Here is a 7102-nt window from a genome sequence, read left to right on the forward strand (position 1 = left end):
AAAACACCTCTTTGGGCATTTGTCTGATTCAAAACACCCTTACACCCTGAGTCTAGGGTGTTTGTGCCATTGGAAATCACCTCTTGCATGCCAAAGGGGTGCTTTGGTTGGATAATATGCCTTAGGGTGTTACGGGCAAGCAATATCACCTAACATGCTGGGGGTATATGGCTGCGTAACTTCGTAGCCTTTTATACACAAGCGGCGCTGCTAATATAACCCAACACCTAAATAAAGCACCAAAAGTAACGCTAAAATTAAAATTACACACGAGTGCTTTCTAAAAATGAAACAGAAACTGAAACAAAATTTTACCGCTAGGAGGCCGCCGATAGCTACGAACGCTCTTTTCAAATTTCACAATATGGCCGTTAGCATTGTGGGGTGCGTTTCGACCACGTTTCGCCGAATGCTGAATGTGCTTCTTCGATTGTGTACCCTCGTGAAATGTGTTGCATTTCCCATGCATATGTGTTACAGAAGTGTGTACGCTTGTGAAGTGCCTTCTACATGTGGTGTTTAACGCAAACGGGCATTTATCGTGTCGGCAAGTGTCCGGGCTTCTTTTTGCTTTGCTCAGGCCGAAGGACTGCTGCACCGCTTTATGTTTGAGATGTTCGAAATAAGAAGGCATGGACGATTTTTTTTTCTGCGTGACTAAGAGGTATATGCGCCGACTGCATTGCACTCGCGCTGAAATCGCACTGGTTGGTTCGGTGCCGGTGATACGAAGGCGGACAGCGTACTTTGCGGCTGACGCAATCGTCTGTAAAGGTAAGCCTATTCTCACGCATATTGCGCTTTGTGGGAACAGTGTCTTACCGGATTGCTGCATTCTGTGTCTTTTTGTACCGGAACGCTCCAGAATGTGCTGAAATGAAAACGTGAGACACGCGCTTTTTTTCACCTGGCTGCTAAAATGACATCGCACATGTGGTAGATGTCGCGCCCAGTTACGCAGATTTCGCGCAAGAACATCAGTCTCAACTTTCTTGAACAGAAATAATGTATGTGCTACGTTTCCTTGCATTTTGTACGCGCAGGAGGTTCACGAAACGATTTTCGTTTCTTGACAGTTTGATACTTGCGCTCAGTTCGCAACGACTCGGTTTTGTTCTACCGTTTCCGTTCGTGCGGCAAGGTCATGTTGGCGTACTACCTTAATTCTCCTAGCACTCTCGACTCTCCCCTCTCCCCTCCCCCCTCCTCCCTTATCTCTTACACGTCGCGCTCGCTCTCCTGAAACCTCTTTCATGCTTCGTCATCTTCTTTCACTCGGAGCGCTGCGATCCGCCCCCCCCCCCTTTTTTTTTATTTACTCGGAGCATAGGCGCGCACCGTCCTGCTGCTCGGGGAGCGTCCTCCTGCAGCCCTTCTGTTTAAACTTTTTGTTCGAGGAGGCTATGTTCGTTCTCGGCGGCCGTTCAGCGCGGCACGCCTCTGCGCTCGTGCTCTCGGCATCGAAGTGCGCTGGTCGGCCGGCCTGGTTGCATAATAGTTTATTCCAAACTGCGTAAACTATATGCCGCTATCATCAGCCTATGTTATTTTCTCCGCGTCTAGATTTGCCTTTTTTAATCACAATGGGAGCATTTTTCATTTTACGGGGACCATATTTTGCGGTTGCATGGAGTGTGAATTTGCATGTTTACTTTCGCTCTCGAAGAATCATTTAGGTACGTATTTTATTTTCAGTAAGACTTCAATTAAGGCACTTGTACACGTGCTAAGTCAGCTGATGTGGTTCAAACCATCCAGTTTTTATTATTTCTGTGGTCACATTTCAACATAACTGTTTGACCGCATTACTTGATTTTTGTAATGTCTTTAGACTAGAATAAATGGATATTCGATACTGATCTCTCAGCATTCAAGTAGAGGTCGACAGCTTGAATTCTGCGGCCAAATATTGTACCGGATGTTGCTATTACAGAGTGATTCTGACCAGATGTTTACTTTTTTTTTGTCATTTGCTTAAATGTACTTACATATGAAGCGGTTATCATAGCCTTAGTCGCATATGTTTACCTTCTTTGCTCATCACAGTGCGCATTTTGCAGGCAAATGTGTGACTTACTGTTATTAAAAAATTTGTAATGTATGTGTTGAAAGCAGTTTACTGATATAAAGGGCCCAGAAAACAATTTGGCTTTCATATGCTAACGATTCATGTCTGTAGATTGTCTCTAAGAATTGAAGCCGACTTTTTAAAGCTGAGCGGGGACCCTTAGTTTAGAGATATATTACATATTTTATTGCCATTCAGCCGTGTGCCAAGTTGAGGGAAGGAGGATCATAATTTTTGCTTTATTTTTTATATTAGACTTTCCTTATATTGCTTGCAGTTTGGCGATGAGTGGCCAAATACTGATGGTTTTTGCAGTTTTCTAACCTTAGTAAATATTTGTATTTGCTGTTTGCTAATGCCAGTTTTTTTTTTTTTTTTTTCAGATATGTACAAAGGCATCAATTGCCTTAGCTTTTGACAACGATTTTTAATGTTCAGTTACTTGAAACATTGAGTAAAATAAATTCTTTATGGCTACCATTCACACAAACTTGCAGTTCTTACATGACGTCAACATGCTGATCAAGAAGGACGGCAAAGAGGCAGTTGAAATTGGCCTTAACAAGACACTTGTCTTGGTTTTGAAGGACACCATTCGTGCAAGAAAAAAAGACATTGCCCGGATGCTCGAAGTATGTTCTGAGGGAATGCGTGAAAGGAGAAAGAAGCGTAAGTATTAAGCTGTTTCCTTCTGTTTGCTGCATGTGCTATCTAATTGGCAGTTTTTCGCTAAATGCCTACATTTTTGCCATTTTCCATTGCCTTATACATATACTAAAAACATGGCTGAGCATCAGAAAGAATAATAAAACCATAACTAGCCTGTGCATTTCTTCATATGTAACAATTTTCGCATTAGCTAATTTTAAATTACCTATTGTTCTTCTCCATTGTAATGGTGCCGCCTTTTCGAATCTGTTCAACTAGTAGCAGAGAATTAGGTGATACCTGATTCAAATCTTCACAAGCTTTGCTAATTATTGCTGTCAGATGTTTGGCTTTCAGTTTGCGTGCCTCTACATGTTTTCAATTTTGTTTATTTACCTTCCTAAATTAGACAATAAATTATCGCCTCAAAACTCAGCTGTCTCTTTTTACCTGCAAGGAGGTACACCATTGTTGTGTTGCTTATTTCTATTGTAGATGTACAGACAGTATGCATTCTGCAACTCCTGGCAAACATTGGGAACCAGCCGGGAGCTCTGGATGTTGTTTGTATCATTTGTAAGTTTTCTCTTCGTCATTTGAATATTCAGGAAGCCTACTTGAAACCGACATTATTAGCGAATTTTCTTTGTTTCTAAAGTGGTTTACAGTCTAACTTGTAATATGTATTAGTGATTCATAATTCAAATAGAAATACTACACAAGTTTTCATCACAACTGTGAATTCTTTGCTGTGAAAGGATTATTTTCACTGTAAGTACATTCAAAAGCACTTTTAAGAGACTCCTGCCATCACATCTTACCACGTCGTATAACATACAAGAGTCACCTGATGAAGCACTGGTAATGTCAAGATTGGTCAAGTGTGCCATTTGACTAAGCACTCTGCTGCAGTGGACCAGCAGTGCTTTATCAGATGGCTCTTGCAGGCAGCTTGGTGGGGTTTAGCATTTGCTGGAAAGGGGTCTCTCAACCTGCTCATGCATGCTAGTACCTAACATGTTCCTAATGTCTGGAATATATAATCTGAGACTGCTTCAAAAGAAATATTTGCCACATTGTCTTATCCTACAGGCTTCTGAATGTGGATAATGCAGTTTAATAGTTGTTTTAAAAAAATGCTGTAATTTGCTAGCCAAGTTTGAAATGATGTAATAATTTTAATTCTTCTGATATTAGGTTTACCACATTGGTTGGGAGAAAATATGTGTTTAAAGGTTCATGCTGTATAAATATAATGCCTTCAACTACAGATGCAAACATTTCATGCATTAACCATGTGGCACTGTCATAGACATTCTCATTTATAGTAAACATTCTCAATAAATTCAAATTGTTATTTTTGCATTTCAAGTTAGTCAACATATTTTTAGTCTTCGAACCTTTAGTATTTCAAAGTGCTCAGACTGCCTGCCGCTATAACGATTACAACTTCTTGAACACTTGAGCTTCCTGCCGCCTCTTGAGGCTCACCACTGTTGTTCTGGATGTCTATGCATACAATGTGCTATGCGTGGAAAATGTTTTAACATGCCATGCTTCAGTGTTGACATTTTTTAGAGCTTCTGCTGTTTGGTTGTTTGGTAATGCTCGGCTGTTGCACATGTAATTGTCGCTCAACTCAAAGCTCCAGTGTACACTTTCAATGAATAATGTGTGATGAAGTTTCAGAACTGCCACATAGAGCAGCGAGAACACTTTTTCCTTGTTACTAAACCTTAAATGTAAACACTTCAGGAAGCATTGCGATGACCTAGGGCTTGGCTGGTTCATACTTAGCACAAGAAGACGTGCAAAGGTTCAGAAATGCATTATGTGTTATGTATTACATGCACTTTGTTTTGTTTTTTGTAGTGCCCCATCACTAAGTATGCTCTTTCCCCGTTTTTTTTTTGTTTGGTTCTGCAGTATCTACTTGGCCAGTGCAGGGTATGCTGTAGGCCTTGTGTGAAGCCTTCAGTTGAGCTGTTAATATTTTAGTAGTAAACACCGTGCTCCAGTGCTGTTTATTGTTTATTATATTTTTAACTATCATAATAAGCATTCCAGTTCACGTGAAATGAAAAGTTCGTGGGGCAGCATAGAAGTTCTCTAACCCAGGTGCTTTTGATGAGTGTAGCCATTTTTGTTTGATAAAATAGCTTGCATAATCTAAAATTACCATGCAACAGCATGCTGCATGAATAAAAATGGGTTGACCTTATGTGCTCTCATTTATGACTTGATCAAACTGCTGGCTTTGTGCCTCTTGAACCAACCATAACAGTATACTCTGCATTGTTAATTGTGAGGTAACCACCAGTGGTTTCCGATAGGGCCCTTTTCCAGCACACTGCTGTATACTAAAGGGGCATTGGCGTATTCTAAATATAGAGTAGAAAATATGTTGAATTTGCTTTTTGCCAGGTGCAGTGCATATTTATACAACTGCTCTGTTATGCACTTCTTTCACAATTTTATCAAGGAACAGGAAGAAAAGCCTGCCACGCCGTGCGTCGGATATACTGGGAGCAGCATCAAAGAAGCTGAAGAGCATTTCCCCTTCATTCAGCAGCGGAAGCTTCTTGGAGTCATCGACTCTACTTAGGGTATTGTTCCAATAATGGGTCGATTTTGGCTGTTCAATCTGACATATGACAACGGGTCCGACAATTTGTGCTGCTTTATACAGCACCTCTTTTTGGGCGTCTGCATGTCGAAGCCAAGATGCGCTGCACGACGCTTTATTTCATCGCTTAAGGCCGAATTTTATGCAAGCGCACGCGTTGACACTGACAAAGCATAGGATTAATATTGTGTACTGCGGTTATTGTTGCATACGACGACTAAAAGTTTTGTTGTTGTTTTTTAAGAAAGTCACCATGCTGTTGTGTTCATTGTTCGGTTCTGTTCTTGAAAAAAATTGTATACTTTGTTGTCTGCATTTGTTGGAATTGTTTTGCTTCTTTCATTTTTTTAGGTATTTACGTACATACCATATATGTTTTTGCCCGTCTGCTAGGCTCTCGGCGGAGAGTGGCAGTATTGTTAAATAAATGAGGTTCCATAGCGCGCATCAATGAAGAAACAGAACACAAGTGCCCCCCTGCCCCCCCCCCCCCCCTCCGCCAGCACCCGAGCACCCACTAGCCCGAACCCTGACCCTGCTATGCCGAATAAAAGACTTCCAGTTTCCTTCTGTGTGACATTTTTTTGTAACATGCTCTATGAATTTGAAAAAAACAATCATACTGGCATGGGCCATTCGAGATGTCAAAATAATGGCATGCAGCATCTCATTACATGCTCATTTGGCATTACAGGTGGTTAAAAGGAATACCATTAAGCTTGATTGCAAATGTGCACATAGGAAAAGCATTAAGGAACGTGTAGTGGCAAAAGTAATTCCTAATTAGGGAATGCAATATATGGACGTTATCCGCACTGATTTTTATCAAGCGGTGTAAGGGTGCAATGCCACTGCTTCCACCCTGCAATAGGGTGTAAAGGTGATGAAAACACCCCAGTGCATTGGCCCCATAGAAGGGTGTTATGACCAACCGAAGCACCATCTTTGAGGGTGTACTGGCACTCTGAAGCCACTTTTTGTCAAGGGTGCATGGGTGTTAGTTATAGACATGCGAAAACACCTAATAAGGTGTTTTTGTTTTTACAGTGTAGTGATACACAAGTTGCCTTCATAGCTTCAGCAAAAAGCAGATGTGATGCAATACTTGATATTCATACTGTAAGCAGCTATTTGCAGCCGCTGATCCTTTTTTTTTTTCGGTCTGAGTGGGACCCAGAAAACGGTCCGAATAATCACAGTCCAAAAAATCCGCAAGCTCAAAAAAAAAAAAAAAAGAAATCACTTTTGTGCGAAACATTCGCTTTAGACATCACGACCTTTCGCTCGCCATGCTTCGTTTATAGGTTGATAATTGGGAGTTATAGCATATCGCGATCCGCTACTGTGGTCAGCTTCCGCGCAATCCCCATGCGCACACGCCTGCCATCCGATACGGTGGGCCTGACCGCCAATGCAGGTGCACTGACTGTTGCTGACGCGGGAGGCATGCGGGCCGCCAAGAAGTATGCAACTCGCTCAAGGAGGTCACCGTACGCACAGTGGTGCCTCACGTAAGCTGTAACCACTACAGAATACCTCGGCCAGTCATGCTTTGGTCATCTCCATGCCACGTCACGACGACACGCAGGTCATGCTCGCCGCGACTGGGCGAATGAATGCATGCTCCCGCCGCGCGAGGCAACAACAAAAAGTTTCCATTTCCATGTGTAACGACAATACCAACAACAGCGAGATGGACTCACGGGGAAAAATAAACGAGTGGAACGAGAAACAGCGTGAATGCACTGCCTCCCCCCCCC

The 7102-nt window shown here is 42.1% G+C and overlaps 1 long non-coding RNA gene across 1 annotated transcript; it reads left to right on the plus strand.

Moving 5' to 3' along the window:
* Window positions 1–677: 677 nt before the first annotated feature.
* On the plus strand, window positions 678–5376 carry LOC146175004 (uncharacterized). The gene is made up of 4 exons (XR_014701748.1): window positions 678–774; window positions 2566–2737; window positions 3212–3292; window positions 5199–5376. It is a non-coding gene; the product is annotated as an uncharacterized LOC146175004 (long non-coding RNA).
* Window positions 5377–7102: the final 1726 nt, after the last annotated feature.

Source organism: Amblyomma maculatum, chromosome 11, assembly GCF_055883805.1.
Source record: "Amblyomma maculatum isolate TAMU_Amacu chromosome 11, ASM5588380v1, whole genome shotgun sequence".
NCBI classification, from domain to species: domain Eukaryota; kingdom Metazoa; phylum Arthropoda; class Arachnida; order Ixodida; family Ixodidae; genus Amblyomma; species Amblyomma maculatum.